The following is a 16,681-nucleotide window of genomic DNA, read 5'->3' as shown; positions in this document are numbered from 1 at the left end:
CCTGACAAAATCACTTAACCAAGAAAACCCTAAATGGGGGCACAAAGAATCAGACATGACTGAAATGACTCAACAACAACCGTGACAATCTGTGTGTGGCTCTGCAGCTCTTCTGAATTCTTCTTCACTTTAGGACTTGGCACAGGCTCTCAAAGTGGGTGATATTGTCCCCTTGGGGGTGCTGGAACTATCCAGGGGGAGCACTAACAACCTTGGGTGCAGTTGGGGGGCACTGAATAAAAATAAGAGTTAACCCAATCTAAGCCTCGGGGGGTGCTAAGTAATTTTTTTTTTTAAAGGGGGCAGTAGGTCAAATAAGTTTGGGAACCTCTGGAAGAGGTTGGTTGATGATCTGGCAAACAGACTAAGAAGGAGCAGTCTGATAGAAAAAAGGACAAAAACTGGGAGTAGTATCAGAGTAGCCAAGGTAACAGAGGACACTTAGGAGAACAGAGTTATCAGTGGTATTAGAAGCAGCAGAGAGGTAAAAGAATAAAAACTGAGAACATGCTTTTGGATTTAGCTGTCAATATGCCATTGGTAATTTTTTTTTTGTTTGTTTTTTTGGAGGGGGGAAGGCAGGGCAATTGGGATTGTGATTGCCCAAGGTCACATGGCTCATAAGGGTTAAGTGTATGAGGTCAGATTTGAGCTCAGGTCCTCCTCTGACTCCAGCGCTAGTGCTTTATTCACTGCACCACCTAGCTGCCCCCATTGGCAAATTTTTGAAAGAAAAATGTTCAGGATACTAATGAGGTCAGAGGCCAAATTGCAAGAAGTTTGGAAGTGAATGGGTGGTGGGAAAGTGAAGGTAGTGGGCATAAATAACTTTCTAGGAGGCTGGAAGTGAAGGGAAAGCATTTAGGTTAATTGATTTAAGGACATGGGAGGTCAAGCCAAGGTCTTATAAGTATAGAGAGATCCAAGCATGATTATATGAATTGAAGAAGTCAGTTCATGGGAAAAAAGTTGAAAATGACAGGTTGGGGGATGATAGATGCAGGCAAGCTCCTATATGTGACAAGAGAGCATGGGCTCAGAGACAAAGACAGTGAAAATTAGCTATGGAAATGAGAATAGTCTTTAATTATCAGACTTAGAATTTGTTTTTATTCTGTCATTTGTGGTGATGAAGAAAACCAATTCATATCTTTTATCTAAGAATACTAAAAGAAGGTAGAGATTAGCCTTTTCTATTTCAAGCTAAATTCTACCAGCTCTTTTTACTTGTCATCTGAGGAGCAATTTCCCCATATAATAATTCATTTTGTTCTTTTCTGAATTATTTTCCTTTTTTGTGAAGCCCCAGCGCAAGTCCTGCTGCCTTAAAATCTTTCAATGTCAGAGTTTGTGGATTATTTTAACTTGGAAAAGAAAAGACTTGGGGGCTGCTAGGTGGTGCAGTGAGTAGAATACCAGTCCTGGAGTCAGGAGGACCTGAGTTCAAATGTGGCCTCAGACACTTAAACATTTACTAGCTATGTGACCTTGGGCAAGTCACTTAACCCCAATTGCCCTATACTCCCCCCTCCCAAAAAATGCGAAAAAAAAATGGAATAGAAAGGACTCATGTCTACTTGGTTATTGCTTTCAGAGTGATTAGGGGAAGGATATGAAGTAGTTGGTTCTATCTTATCACAGAGAACAGGATAAGTGGAAATGGGATTTAATTGCTACCAGTTTGGTAAACCTATTCAGTTCTGGAAAGTCTTTCCTAAAAGACTCATGTTCATCCTTACTTGACCTGGCTCTACCCTGTGTTCTCAGAGCCATTCCCCATTATGGATTTGGGCTACAGTTAAAAATTTCTCTAATAGCTCTAGATGGTGAGAAATGGGGATAATTAGCTCTTTTGTAGCAAGTACCTACAGAGCATAGAGGATTAATTTGAGGACTTTTGAGGTTACTTGCAACTTTGTGTACATGCTGATTATATGGAAGAGATAGATCCTAGGGAGGATTTTTGTATTTTAATGTTCCTTTAAAATGATTACAGATTTTTAAGTTACAGTCTTTAACTTAAAGAATTATTAATGACTTTTTGCATATCAAAATGGGAGTCACGTGTTCCATAAGAAGAAAAGAAAGCAATATTTTTATACTTGAATTTGGAATTTTTGGTAATATTCCTTTGCCCTAAAATAAAAACTTAATATGTATATTGATTAAAAGTCCTCCTAAAATATGTTTAATATCTTTAATTTTATATTTTAATATAATTTTAAATTGCATGTGATTTATATTACATAATATTATTGAGTAAATGAAATTATAATATAATTATCTAAATTTTATGTAATTTGTATAATTTTAAATTTGCCATCTTTTTCCATATAAAATTATTGTATTACATTTAAATAGATGTAGCAAGAAGAAAATCCCCTAACAAAGAAATGTTTCCTTACACAGCCTTTTAAATTTTTATTAGCCCTTAGGACATGATCTTTGAAGAAATTAGGGGAAAAAATAAAATAAATAAGATATGGAAGATGATGAAAAGGTATTTATTAAAAAAAAAACAGAAAATGTTGACTAATTTTTTCTTTGGGACAATGTTCGTCCTACATCTTTACTTTTTGTATAATATAAGAACTCAACAAATGTTTTAATAAAATTGACTTAAAGAATAATTTGCATATTGTTTATTTGATTTGCTTCCTAGTGGGTCTGGGAGATCCAGGAACTTTCACTTTAAACAGTTTCCCATGTCTCCAAGCTTATGCTATTGATTCAACATACCCCATCACCTAGAGGTAAATGATATTTCTTCTGGTGGCTCTGTTATTTAATAATAACAACTAATATTTTAATATTCAAGGTTTATAAATTGCTTTACCTGTATTATCTTATTGGATCTTGGATCTTACAACAAAAATCCTGTGAGGTATGTGAGGTCTTCTTCCTTTTTTATTTTTTATTTTTTTAGTCAAGGCAAAGTTAATTTTTCTTTGGGGTGAAGAGCCCTGTGTTTTACTAATATTTTGTCTTTTTTGTGATGATATTTTCCAAATCAGTTATTTTCTTTTCTTTTCAAACCAATTGCTTTTCATGAATTTATTGATGAGGAAACAGATTCTAAGAGAGGTTAAGGAACTTTCCCAGGGAATCAATTTTGTTTAAGTAATTGTGGACAGCATTTTAGCCTATGATCCTATTCTGGTTGTAGGTTGGAAGCAACTAACATGTATTAAGAATTTACTGTATTCCAGGCACTGCACTAAATGCTAGGGATACAGATATGAATGAAAAGAAAATCCTTGCCCTCAAGGGTTCTAATGATGTAAGACAATACATAAAAAGTATCTGAAAAACAAGATCTGGGAGGGGAGAAGGTACCCATGTAGGATATGGTGGTGAAGTTTAGTGTCAAAAGCTCATCTGGGAGGGGAGTGAAGCGTATAGCAGGCCTAGGCCCGAACCCAAAATGGAGATGACTGAAGGAGGTCACCAATGGGAGAAGAGGGTTAGCACAATGGAAGTATACTCCAGGGTGAGAAAGTAGCTGATTCATGGTGGTGCAGTGTAGAGAAACAGAATCACAACTTGGAGAGGAGTGAAATGTGATTAGCCTTGTGACCATTGGTTCAGTTCTCAAAGATATTTGAAAGTTTGTATCTGTAATATAAAGATTTATCATTTTGTCAATGGATGAAAGATGGTGAGTTTCTTATATGTAATCCTAGCCCTGGGTTATGTCTTGCTCTGTGTTCAGTAGGTGTGAAAATTTTATAGTCTGTAGTGATGTACTTCATAGTTTCTGTTGTTCCTTTGCATAATTTACATTGTTAACTAAGTCCAGACTCCTTAAGAATCTCTCTTCTGTACTTTCTGGTGGGAATAATTGAATTCTGAATTGCCACCATACTTCCCTTCTCCTATTTCTATAAAAAATCTGTATGGGGCAGCTAGGTGGTACAGTGAATAGAGCCCCTGGAGTCAGGAAGACTTGAGTTCAAATCGGACCTCAGACACATAACAGAAAAAGCTAGCCATGTGACCTTGGGCAAGTCACTTAAACCTGACTGCCTTACCTTCCCCCTCCAAAAAAACAAAAGCCAAAAAATCCCCCCCAAACTGTATTATCGTCATATATGTATGCATATGCATACATATATTTGTTAGCATATTACTGACTGAGATCACAAGGAGGTCTTTTGATTTGATTTTTGGATCTAGTTGTATCATAGGCTCCAACCAGAAGTCCACAAATCCAATTTTGTTTATACCCATTTTCAGCCTTTACTATTTATCCATGAAATGATAACTGTTCCAGGATATCTATTGGTTTCTTCCTTTTTTTTTTGTCACGGAAATGTTAATTTTTCTTTGCAGTGATGGGCCCTGTGTTTTACTAATATTTTATGAATTTTTTTTGTGGTGATATTTTCCAAATAAGTTATAGTACATTTTCTTTTCTTTTCAAACCAACAGCTTTTTATGAAATAACATAGTAAGAAAAAAAGCAATAAAACATCCCTTCTTTCCCTAAACTTGGAGCACACTTTCCCACAAATGCATCATCAGTAGAAAGAATAGACAAATATTTGGAACACATGTGACTGGGGCCTACACTTAGGGAACACACATGATTGGGTAACAGATATGGAGGGAAAATGAATGCCTCTGAAATGGCAGGTTTCTTAATCTCTGGTGAGGTCACTATGCTGTGTCCATTAGGCCTTTGCCCTGCTGGTCACATGTGACACCTAGTCACCACTGGTCTGACAGATGTATAATCTCTGTCAGATGTGGAGTCTCCTCAGGGCACTGTGCCCCACAACGATCTTTTTTAGTCTCTCTTCTGGTTTTCTGGTCACTGTTGGGTCAACTGTTAGGTGTGGCTTCCCTCAGTACAAGACCCTGAAACTTCCTCCTGCTTCTAAATGCTACCTTCCTCATAGAAGGAACAGTTTGTTCTGCTATTAATCTTGTAGTTTAAACCCTTAGGTTTTTCTGCTGTGATTTTTAGACACGATAGAAGCCTTAATACAGCTAATTATGAGGCTAGAGAAGAATTATTAATATCTATTTTCTGAGCATAGCCGGTTTATCTGTTTCTCTGAAACTTGGATTGGTACTTAAAAAAAATATGGTCCATTTTACAGTTCTGGAAGTGTACGTTAAGACATGCATTGCATCAGTATAATTGCTTTAAATGTACTCTTCCCATTCAGCTTTGACTTTAGAATGCTGGCAAATTCCTTAATATATTCAGCCACAGATATCTCCTTGAAACATCTTTGTATTTGATGTTTGTTTAGAGGACACCATGGTATTTGTTGGAATCATCCTAATTCATTGGTTCAATGTGACCTCTAAATTCAGACTCAGACTTTTTAGTTTCTATCTTTCTATGGCATATATTAAGAATTTTACATTTATCAAGTCCAAATGACATTTTGAGAACATTGGATAAAGATTCTACCAGACAAAGGGGCTACTTAATGTGTTTTATAATGAAATCATATAGCTTGTAATCGCATTAGTGGTAATGGGGCCATTAAAAGCACTATACTATTTTACAAAAGCAATCCAGCCTGGTCTCTTCTTCCTTTTCAATTTTGGGCCCAGTTCATTGTTCATATATCATGTTTATCCAAGGTATATGTACCAATGGACCAGCTCCATGGGTCGTCCATTCAACAGCATAGCATAATTTGGACAATAGGCATTCTTCTTCCTCCAGGTTTTTCTCTGTTGATTTGTAGCACTTGCTCTGGGCTACCCTCATCCTCCAATTCATTCTTCCACAGGTAGCTCTTTTCTTAAAAGCTAAAGTTGACTGACTTTTAAATTTTTTTCTCTACCCATTTTAGTATATTGTTCAACTGTGAAGATATATTTTGCTGTATAATGTTTGCAAAAACTGACCTGTTCTCTTTCAAACTTTAATTAAGAATGTCCCAGGGTGGGGTCAGGAGGAGAGGAGCCATGATGGTAGAATAAAAGCAGGGACTTGCTTGAACTTTCCCCCCAAACCCTCCAAATACCTGTAAAAATGACTCTAAACAAATCCTAGAGCAGCAGAACCCATAAAATGATACAGTGAAACAAGACAACCTGGAAGATCAACAGGAAAGGTCTGTTGCACCAGTCTGAGAGAGTACAATCCATTACAAAACGCACTAGCACAGACTGGGCCCCAGCAAACCTGAAGCAGGCCTCAGGGGACTAAATCACTGGCAGCTGTAGAAAAGATCTGTTGAACCTGGGTAAAAGAGGAGAGTGGTCAGGCTCCAGCCCTGGAGTGGCAGTGGCTGCTCTGGCAGCAGTGGGCAGTGGCTGCTTCCAGAGCTCCCAGCCCACAGACAGTAGGGGGATCAAATAGTTGATTAGAGGGAGATAGCAGGGATCCCTTTGCTGGTGCTGAGGTAGGATTCTCTTGCTTTGCCCTTGCTTGGATCTGGGTCACAGTCCTAGGTAGTGGTCCTGAAATGAAAAGGAGCACAGGCATGGCAGGGCTTTTGGTGGCTGTGGGGAAGGATTCTTCCTCATAGTTGCAAGGCAGAAAAGAGGGCTTGTGGTAACTTACAGACCAGAACACAGGCCAGGAGAGGAGTAAGCACCTCTCCTTTGATCATACCACCTTGGAAGAACTGAAAATTTACAGTTCCCTAGAAGTATCTTTGAAAACAGCTGCACAAAAGCCCTGAAGCTTGGGACAGTACACCTTCCACACTAGAAGCAGAGTTCTACCATAACAGTTAAAAAGTCAAGTAAAAGTGAATAGAGCATTGGCCCTGGAATCAGGAGGACTTGAGTTCAAATCTGGCCTCAGACACTTAACACTTACTAGCTGTGTGACCTTGGGTAAGTTACTTAACTCCAATTGTCCTGCCTTCCCCCCTCCAAAAAGCAAAAAAAATTAAAAAAAAGTCAAGTAATTGACTGAGAAAATGAGCAAATAGCAGAAAAAATCTCACACTAGAATCTTACTTTGGTGACAAAGAATATCAAAACATAAAACCAGAAGAAGATGAAAAAGTCAAAGCTCCTACATCCAAGGCCTCTGAGAAAAATATGAATTGGTCACAGGCCGTGGAAGAGCTCAAAAAGGATTTTGAAAATCAAGTGAGAGAAGTAGAGGAAAAACTGGGAAGAGAAATGAGAGTGATACAAGAAAATCATGAAAAACAAGTCAACAGCATGGTAAAGGAGACCCAAAAAATAGTGATGAAAATAACTTCAAACTTCAAACCTTCAAAATAGACTAACCCAAATGGCAAAAGAGGTCCAAAAAGTCAATGAGGAGAAGAATGTCTTAAAAAGTAGAATTGGTCAAATGGAAAAGGAGGTCCAAAATCTCACTGAAGAAAAAAATTCCTTAAAAATTAGAATGGCACAAATGGAAGCTAATGGCTCTGAGAAATCAAGAAATTATAAAAACGAAACCAAAAAAATTAAGTATAAGACAGTGTGAAATACCTCAGGGGAAGAATAACTGACCTGGAAAATAGATCCAGAAGAGATCATTTAAAAATTATTGGACTACTTGAAAACCATGATCAAAAAAAGAGCCTAGACATCATCTTTCAAAAAATTGTCAAGGAAAACTGCCCTGATATTCTAGAACCAGAGGGTAAAATAGAAATCTAAAGAATCCACAGGTCACCTCATGAAAGAGATCCCAAAAGGAAAACTTCTAGGAATATTGTAGCCAAATTCCAGAGTTCCCAGATCAAGGAGAAAATATTGCAAGCAGCCAGAAAGAAACAATTCAAGTATTGTGGAAACACAATCAGCTTATCACAAGATTTAGCAGCTTCTACATTAAGGAATTGGAGGGCTTGGAATATGATATTCCTGAGGTCAGAGTAGCTAGGATTAAAATCAAGAACCACCTACCCAGATGTAATGTAATATCAAGGAAAGGCAACTTCCCATGGTTCAAAATACCAGCATAGGTGCTCTCCATTTTATTCAGTGACAAACCAAGAACAGAGAAGGTCAAAACATGACATCATTCAAAATACAGCATTTACTAAATGTGATTAAATAATCTCCAAGGACTACCCCACCCCAAGACCTTCCAATCATTCAATCAATTACAAAGTCCCTGGTCTAAACACTTCTCCACCCCTAGGCTATACCTTCATTTAGTCCACCACAAAGCCCCTCTTCTCAAATGGAGATTAGTTTCCAAACATAAGTAAAGTACCTTCATTTGTCAATCACAGAGCACCAAAAGGTCAAAAGTTCCCCACCCCTGGATCTCAATTGAATCTACCCCAGAGTTACATCAAGTTTAAACACAGCACTTAATACCCAAATGGAGGTCTTTTCTTCATCTTGACAAGAGGCAAGTTCTCAGCAATCTTAGTTCCTGGGGAGACAAAGCTTAGCAAGGCCACAAGATACATTGCCAGTCTCTTCATTAATTCATCCTCTGTCTGTAGAACAGTCCTAGAACCCCTGAAGACATTAGCAAAACCCTCTCCCAGGATTTCTGTAAACATACAACCAGAAAATCCTTCTTCAGGGCTTCTGAACCAACAGAAAGGTTCCCAGACCCCTGCAACAACAGCACTGCCCTTCACCAGTGGACAAATCTGGCAAAACAACATCAAAACAGACAAAGTACCAGCAAAACAGCCATGTCTCCTCAGTCCTTGGCAGCTCAGGGGGCAGGTCTCAAAAGTCCAGGGCGATTCAAAGTGGCCCCAGCAATCCTTCTCAGTCTCTCTCTCTGCCTCCACGTGGGTGCTGCTTCCGAAAAGGTCTTCCTCCTCTCTCTTGTGTCTCCAAATCTACGTCACCAGCTCCTCCCAGTTCAGGACTTTCTTTTCACATCAACAAGTCCATCCCACAGGTGGGATTAACAAGCTCTGGGTTTTAACACAATCAATTTGAAAACCAAGCCAATACAGGGGGAATCTTTAAATGCCATTACATCACACCAGAAAAACTGAGTTTTGCTTCAAGGGAAAATATGGTCATTCAATGAAATAGAGGGCTTTCAAGCATTCTTTTATTTTGCTTTTTTTTTGGGGGGGGGGAGGACAATTAGGGTTAAGTGACTTGCCTAAGGTCACACAGCTAGTAAGTATGTCAAGTGTCTGGGGCTGGATTTGAACTCAGGTCCTCCTGACTCCAGGGCTTGTGCTCTATTCACTGCCCCACCTAGCTGCCCCTGACTTTCAAACATTCTTGATGAAAAGACCAGAGCTGAATAGAAAATCTATCTTTCAAATACAAGACTCAAGAGAAGCATGAAAAGGTAAACAGGAAAGAGAAATCATAAGGGACTTATTAAAGTTGAACTGTTTACATTCATACATGAAAGATAAAACTTATAACTCATGAGATCTTTCTCATTAACATAGTTAGAGGGAATACATATAGACAGAGGGCACAGGGTGAATTGAATATGAAGGGATGATATCTAAAAACTAAAATTAAGGGGTGAGAGAGGAATGTCCTCAGAGAAGAAGAGAAAGGGAGGTAGAATGGGATCAGTTATCTCACATCAAAGAGGCAAGAAAAAGCTTTTATAGTGGAGGGGAAGAGGGTGGATGTGAAAGGGAATGAGTGAACCTTTCATTGAATTTGACTTAAGGAGGGAATAACATACACACTCAAATGGGTAAGGAAATCTATCTTACCCTATAGGAAAGTAGAGGGGAGAAGGGGAATGATAGAAGAGAGGGCAGATTGGGGGAGGGATAATCAGAAGCAAACATTTTTGAGCAGGAGCAGGATCAAAGGAGATAATAGCATAAATGGGGAGGAGGGATAGGATGGAGGGGAATATAGTTAATATTTTACAACATTACTTTTATGGAAGTATTTTGCATGACTACACATTTATAGCCTATATTAAATTGTTTGCCTTCTCAATGAGAGTGGGTGGGGAGGGAGGAAGGGAGAAAATTTGGAACTCAAAGTTTTAAAAACAAATGTTAAATAATAGAAGGAAGAACAGATTGGGGGAAGGGGTAATCAGAATGCATGCCATCTTGGATAGGGGAGAAAATTTGGAACTCAAAATCTTGTGGAAGTGAATGTCAAAAACTAAAAAGAAATAAATTAATAAAAAGATTAAAAAAAAAGAATGTCCCTGGTGACTAAGTAAATAAACGTCACAGATTCTATAGAGATGGGGAGTAAACACAGGTTTAAAACTGGTGATATTTTCTTGGTCACTTCTTTTTGCTAATAATTACATTTGTCATTCTTTCCAGGCTTTCCAACCCTTTTTTTCACATATCATGAAAATGAAACCTCTCCCTAAAAGAGAAAAACAGCTACGGATCTGAGATTTCCTCCAGAGAGTATGCCAGTGACAGAAGTTAGTTTTTGGCTTTGAGTCAGTGTTTTTTACCCAATTTGAATATGGATAATTGGCAGCAAGCCTATAGGAAGAGGGTTTATGAACAGTGGTAGTAGCCAAGAGAATTTAACATATTTGTGGAGATATGAAACCTGTCTTCTTGCATTTACAAGGATATCTGATATATGGAACAGGAATTAGGTGTGCTCTTCATGTCCTGAGAGGACAGTATTAGAAAATTCCTGAGGGTAGAGAGTGTGAAGAAATACTTAGGTTTCATGTAAGGAAAAATTTCCTCATCTTTAGAGTTACTTAAAAGTAGAGTGAGCTTCCTTGGGAGGAGGTGGGTAGTGGGATTCCTCCTCTGTGAAGGTCTTCAAGAAAAGTTTGGATGTCCACTTGCTGGGCATATTTTCTGGAGGATTTTTTATTTAGATAAGAGTTGGGCCTGATACCCCCTAAGGTCTTTTCCAACTCTAAGATTTTGTGATTTCTCACAAGATCTTCACTTTCCTAAAGTCACACTATGATTGTACAAAAGGTGGTATGGGATATTATATTAAACTAAACTTGATCCTCAGCAAAGTGCAGATAGACAATTACTGCTGCTCAGAACCCAAGAAAACCTTGCACAATGATTTTGGACATCAGGGCTGAAAGACAGGTCTGCATCTGGTGTGGAATGTGGGCTATTGGTCCCAATAATTGGGAATAAGAAGTGTTATTTCTCTGCTGGTCATTATTAAGTATTTATCAAGCACCTCAATGTGCCAGGAACTGGACTAAGCTCTTTACAAATATTATTTCATTTAATTCTCATCACAACTGTGGGAGGTGAGTGCTATTATTATCACCATTTGACAACTGAGAAAAATGAGGAAGACAGAGGTTAAGTGACATCCTTAGGGTCACACAGGTAGAAGAGTTAGTGATTAAAGATTCTTATCAGGAGAACAATAGCAAATCTTTGGAGCTGATAGGCACCAGCTTGTCTCTAGCCTTCGACTAGAAGATAACAAGCAATAGACAATTGTTAAGCATGTATTATATGTCAAGCTCTGTGCAAAGTATTGTGGCTATACTAAAATGACATAGTCCCTGCACTTGAAATTACATGCTAATGGAGGAGACAAAATGTACATGTGCAGCTATATGAATGAGTGAAAAGAAATATTAAGCACTTTCTATTGCAAAGGACTATGCTAAGTGCTGAGGATATAAATAGAAAAGTAAGACAGTTTCTGCTTTCTAGGAGTTCACATCCTATATGTAAAAGAGTTTGTTCTTAAAAGCCAGAATCTAATCACAGAAAAGGTGGCAATTCTAGTGAGGTGTTAACCCAACTGTAAATTCTGCCAAAAACTCCATGTGGAGGTGGCAGCCATCTTAAGAAAGGGACTGAGATTCCTAAAGAGAAGTTTGGATTGATTCATCAGGACTCTGGGAACAGAAACCCTCAGACAATATATATTTTCCTGAGGGGGACGTTAGTAGTGGTTGAACAAACCTGTTCATTAATCCATTTTGTCCCTGCTACACATAATAGATACAAAATGCAGCAATGGCAGTTTAGGGGGCAACTTGTAGGATTGGAAAGGCTTCATATAGAAGGCAGGTATTTTATTTTATTTTATTGCTTTTTGCTTTTTGTGGAGGGGGAAGGCAGGGCAATTGGGATTAAGTGACTTGCCCAAGGTCACACAGCTAGTAAGTGTTAAGTGTCTGAGGCTAGAAGGCAGTTATTGAGCTAAATTTTGTAGGAAACCAGAGATTTCAAGAGACAGAGGTAAGATAATGGGAATGGCCAATGAAAAGGCAAGGAGATATGAGATTATGCATTGTATGTGTGGAGAATTGAATAATAGATAAGGGTTTCTTAACTTGGGATCCACGAATGCCTAAGGTGTTCATGAATAGATCTCAGGGCATCTGTAAATTTGTTTTTTATATATTCTGATAAAATTTGTTTCTTTTATTTTATGCATTTAAATACATTATTCTGAGAAAGAGTACCTAGGTTGTACCATACTGCTAAAGGAATCCATAATACACAAAAATGGTAGTCCCTGGAGTGGGCCAAGATGGTTGACTGACAGAGTGTGTGGAGGGGAATAATGTGTATAAAGACAAGAAAAGTAGGAAGGGGTCAGATTGTGAAGAACTTCAAATGTACAACAGAAGAATTTATATTTGAGCCTGCAGATAATAGGGAGCCACAGGAATTTATAGGGTAAGGCAGCATGATTAGATTTGTACTTAAAAAATATCGCCTTAGCAGATGTTAAAACCATGGATTGGGATGGGGAGAGGCTTGAGGTAGGGGAATCAAAATGGCAGTAAAAGGGGGAAAGATCAAGAGTATGACCATGTCTCTATGGAGTAGGTGGTGAGAGTTTAGCAGATTGAAGAAATGAGAGGATAGGTTATTTGAGGGAAGAGCAGTATGTATATTGAAGTCACCTGTTATGGGGGCACAAGTTGGAATATAGGAGGCTGAGCCAGACATTGAACTCATTGAGAAAGGAAAGAGAATGATTTAGGGGTTGGTAAATAATAGCCATTAGGGATCTGGATGGGGTGATAAATCTTACTATAGTGAATGTCAAAAGAGGAGAAATTTCTGACTGATACTGGTAAGAAATGAATGGTGACCAAGAAGGATTCTTACTTTATCTCCTAGTCCAGGGTATGAAAAATAATATAACATGTACCGGAAAGGGAGACCTGAATGCATGGTAGTCTAGGTGGAACATGAACTCTGTGAAAGCCAGAAGATGAAAAGGGAATTTTGTTAAATCTGTAGTACTAGTTCCAGGGAAAGAGATGGATATAGAACATTTGGGGGGGGGGCAGGGAGTATAGCATTGAGGTACATCAGGATAAAAGAAAGGGAAACATAAATAAATAAAAAAGGAAAAATAAAATAAAATAGTTATCTCTTTGGTAGTCTGGTATTTAGTAAGCCAGAGATGTGGAGAGTAAGAGAGGATGAATTGATTATCACTGGGGGAGTAAGGCCATTCAGTCACTCAGACAGTCAAGATTTTATTAGATACTTACTACATAACAGGAATTATGCTAAGTTCTGGGTGTAAATCATAACGTAGGGAGACTAATTAGAAGACTATTTCAATAATTTTTGCAGCTACATGTTATAGTGGATAGAGTGCCAGGTCTGAAGTCAGGAAGACACATATTCTAGAATTCAAATCTGGCCTCAGACACTTACTAGCTGTGTGACCCTAGGTAAATCACTTAACCTTGTTTGCCTTAGTTCCTTATCTGTAAAATGAACTGGAAGAGGAAATGGCAAACCATTCCAGTATCTTTGCTAAAGAAAACCCCAAATGCAGTCATGAAGAGTTGGACATGACTAAAATGACTAAACTATAACAACAAATTTCATTAACTTAGGTGAGATGAAAAACCAAACTAGGGTGCTATCTGTGGGAGTGGAGAGACAGGTACACACACTCTATACACACATATACACATAAACATATATATATATACATACATACATACATATATACATATGAAAGATGTTGTGAAGGTAGAAATGCAACGATTTGGATGAATATCAGTGAATGGGAGGAACTTTGCTGATGAAGGCAGGTGAATAAAATGTTCTCTCTCAGATCTCACCTACTGATGACACCTTTGGATCTTTCCATCTCTGTCACTTTTGGGTCTTCCTGTTTGCATGACTGCTGTACAGGCACTGTGGCCTGTGGAGAAATGGAGAGTGAACTGCATCTTGGAGCAGCAGCAGCAGACTGGGCCAGCTGGCCCTGAGTATTTCTTTCCTGAGTATTAAGTATCCACAGACCTCATAAACCAGGGACCAGAGAGATTGCACAGTTGCCATCATATTATGGGAGAACTATTTCTCAGTGTAGGGCTTTTGCGTTGGGATTCATTTTCATCAGGGTCAAGATTTTTAAAGTAGGCTATTTAAGGAGAGGCTTGAACAAATAGGACTTATAAATCTGGGACTATGCTTTCTAAGAACATTTGAATCCAGAATATTTAAATTATACCTCATAAGTATTCTGGGGCCACAGAGGCTTTAGCAAAATGACCTGTGGAGTCAGCAGTGTGGCCCTATCACTGCACACCCATATTGCCATGTGGAAGGATGCCACAGGATTTACTCTGCATATGTTGATGTATGAGTAAGAGCCTCGACTTGTGCTTTGGGGCCTACAAACTCATAACTAATATGTCACCCAATTTAGATGACAGGTGGGGGGGATCCAGTCTTGGTTCAGAAGACTGAAGATATGAAAAAAAAATAGCATTAGCACTAGTGTTCCAGTTCACTACTGAGAATGACAGCCTAGGGAAAGAAATCTTGGCATCCTAGGAAAAAAAATATAAGATAGTACATTGGTAGAAAGTGCTCTCATACCAAAGTGAAAAGAGGCTAAGTAGTTTTCTGGTCTACATAATAGCACAGAGGATGGTCTGCTTCTTTGAAGATTTTAATCACTTGTTGAATATCAGGGAGCAAGTTAGACTTCCTATATAATAGTACAGGAGCACGGGAGAGTCAAGAAATCATGTCCCGTGGACATGTCTTCCATGTTGAATTAGCACAAGGGAATGTTTTTGTTTTTGTTTTCTCTGTAAAGTACAATGACCTTTACATTGGAAATGACAGAAAGGAGGGAGGAAGGAAGGAAGGAAAGATTGATTGATTGATTAAATGCCTATTCTGTGCTAAGCACTGTGCAAAATACTTTACAAATATTATCTCATTTAATCTTCACTACAACCCTGGGAGATAGGTGCTATTATTATCACCATTTTATAGTTGAGGAAACTGAGGCAGAGGTTGACTTGCTCAAGTTCACAAAACTAGTGTATATCTGAGACTAGATTTTAACTCAAGGCTACTTGACTCCAGGCTTAGTACTCTTATGAACTGTACTACCTGCCTACATAAATGTCTAATACAGAGGTGTGCTCCAGATAATTAAGAAGATAGATGCCTATGATGAATCTGAGTCACTTGGTACAGATTAATTATATCCTCAGGGCATAAAAGAATGGGAAAATGTGAATGAATATAAAAAGCAGGAGAGGTAATTCAAGATTGGTGAAAGGCAAATGGGGTTCTGATTTAAAAAAAAACAACAACAACAAAACCAAAACAAAAACAGAATCTACAAACTGCGGCGTGATGGATGTTTTAAGTATTTGAAAGGCTGTAATTTTGAAGGAATAGTATTACCTTCTTTTACCCTAGAGAACAAAATTAGGAGAAATGGATGGACACTTCAAAGAAATGGACTTTGATATTCTGAGAAATTTCATAACAGCCCAGAATGAAATGGGATCCATCAGTAGGTAATGATTTCCACATTATTAGAAATCTTTCTTTTATTTTGAAGTGGAAGACTAAATATTTTACATTTTTTTAAAATATAATTTTGCCATTGTGAACTTAACACTCATTAGTAAACATTTCATTAAACAAAGAAGAATAAGGAAGAGGCTTGTACAGGCAACTGTGAACCTTTGTTAACTAGTTTGTTTTCAAGAAATATATTTATGTCTAAATAAATTAATGACTATAATGAGCGTTCTATTTGCGTGTGTCCTTTTTCATTCTTTTAAAAAAGTCTATATATTTTTCTTCTATACATTTGTTTAAAATGCTTTATTAATTAAAAAAAATATCCCTGTGGGGCGGCCAGGTAGCACAGCGAGTAAGAACACCGGCTCCAGTGTTGGGATGACCTGGGGGTCGAATCCGGACTCTGACACTTAGTACCCACCCAGAAACACCTGGCCATATAACCTTGAGCAAGTTACTTAACCCCGATTGCTTTAAAAAAAATATCCCTATCTACTAAACTGTGATGACACAACCTCAGCCAAGTAGAAGCTCTTCCTTGTAACATAATGAACATAGTCTAGCAAAACAAATGAACACATTGATCATGTCTGAGAACATCTTATCTCATTTGAAAGCTTTCTGTCAGCAGGTAGTAGAGATGCATTGTCATAATTCTTTGGAATTCAATATTGTTTGCTACTTTGATAAAAATTTTGGGGTGCTTAAAACCAGTTTCCTTCATATTATTATATTTGTCATCCTGTAAATTATTCTCCTGCTTCTGCTCATTTCACTCTGACTCAGTTCATACAAATCTCCCCATGTTTTATTCTGAATCTGTCGAGGTTGTTATTTCTTATGGAACAATAGTATGCCATTAAATTCACATATCATAATTTGTTCAGCCATTCTTCAATTGTTAGGCACCTATTTTATTTCTAGTTTTTGCTACTGTAAAAAAGTACTCCTATAAATATTCTTTTATATATATGTCTGCCTGTCTATCTGTCTGTCTGTCTGTCTATCTATCTATCTATCTATCTATCTATCTATCTATCTATCTATCT

This window comes from Petaurus breviceps, unplaced genomic scaffold (genome assembly GCF_028583685.1).
Source record: "Petaurus breviceps papuanus isolate PSGF00001 unplaced genomic scaffold, PetGlider_PUasm1.0 38, whole genome shotgun sequence".
NCBI classification, from domain to species: Eukaryota; Metazoa; Chordata; class Mammalia; order Diprotodontia; family Petauridae; genus Petaurus; species Petaurus breviceps.
Note: the sequence above shows the minus strand (reverse complement) of the source record.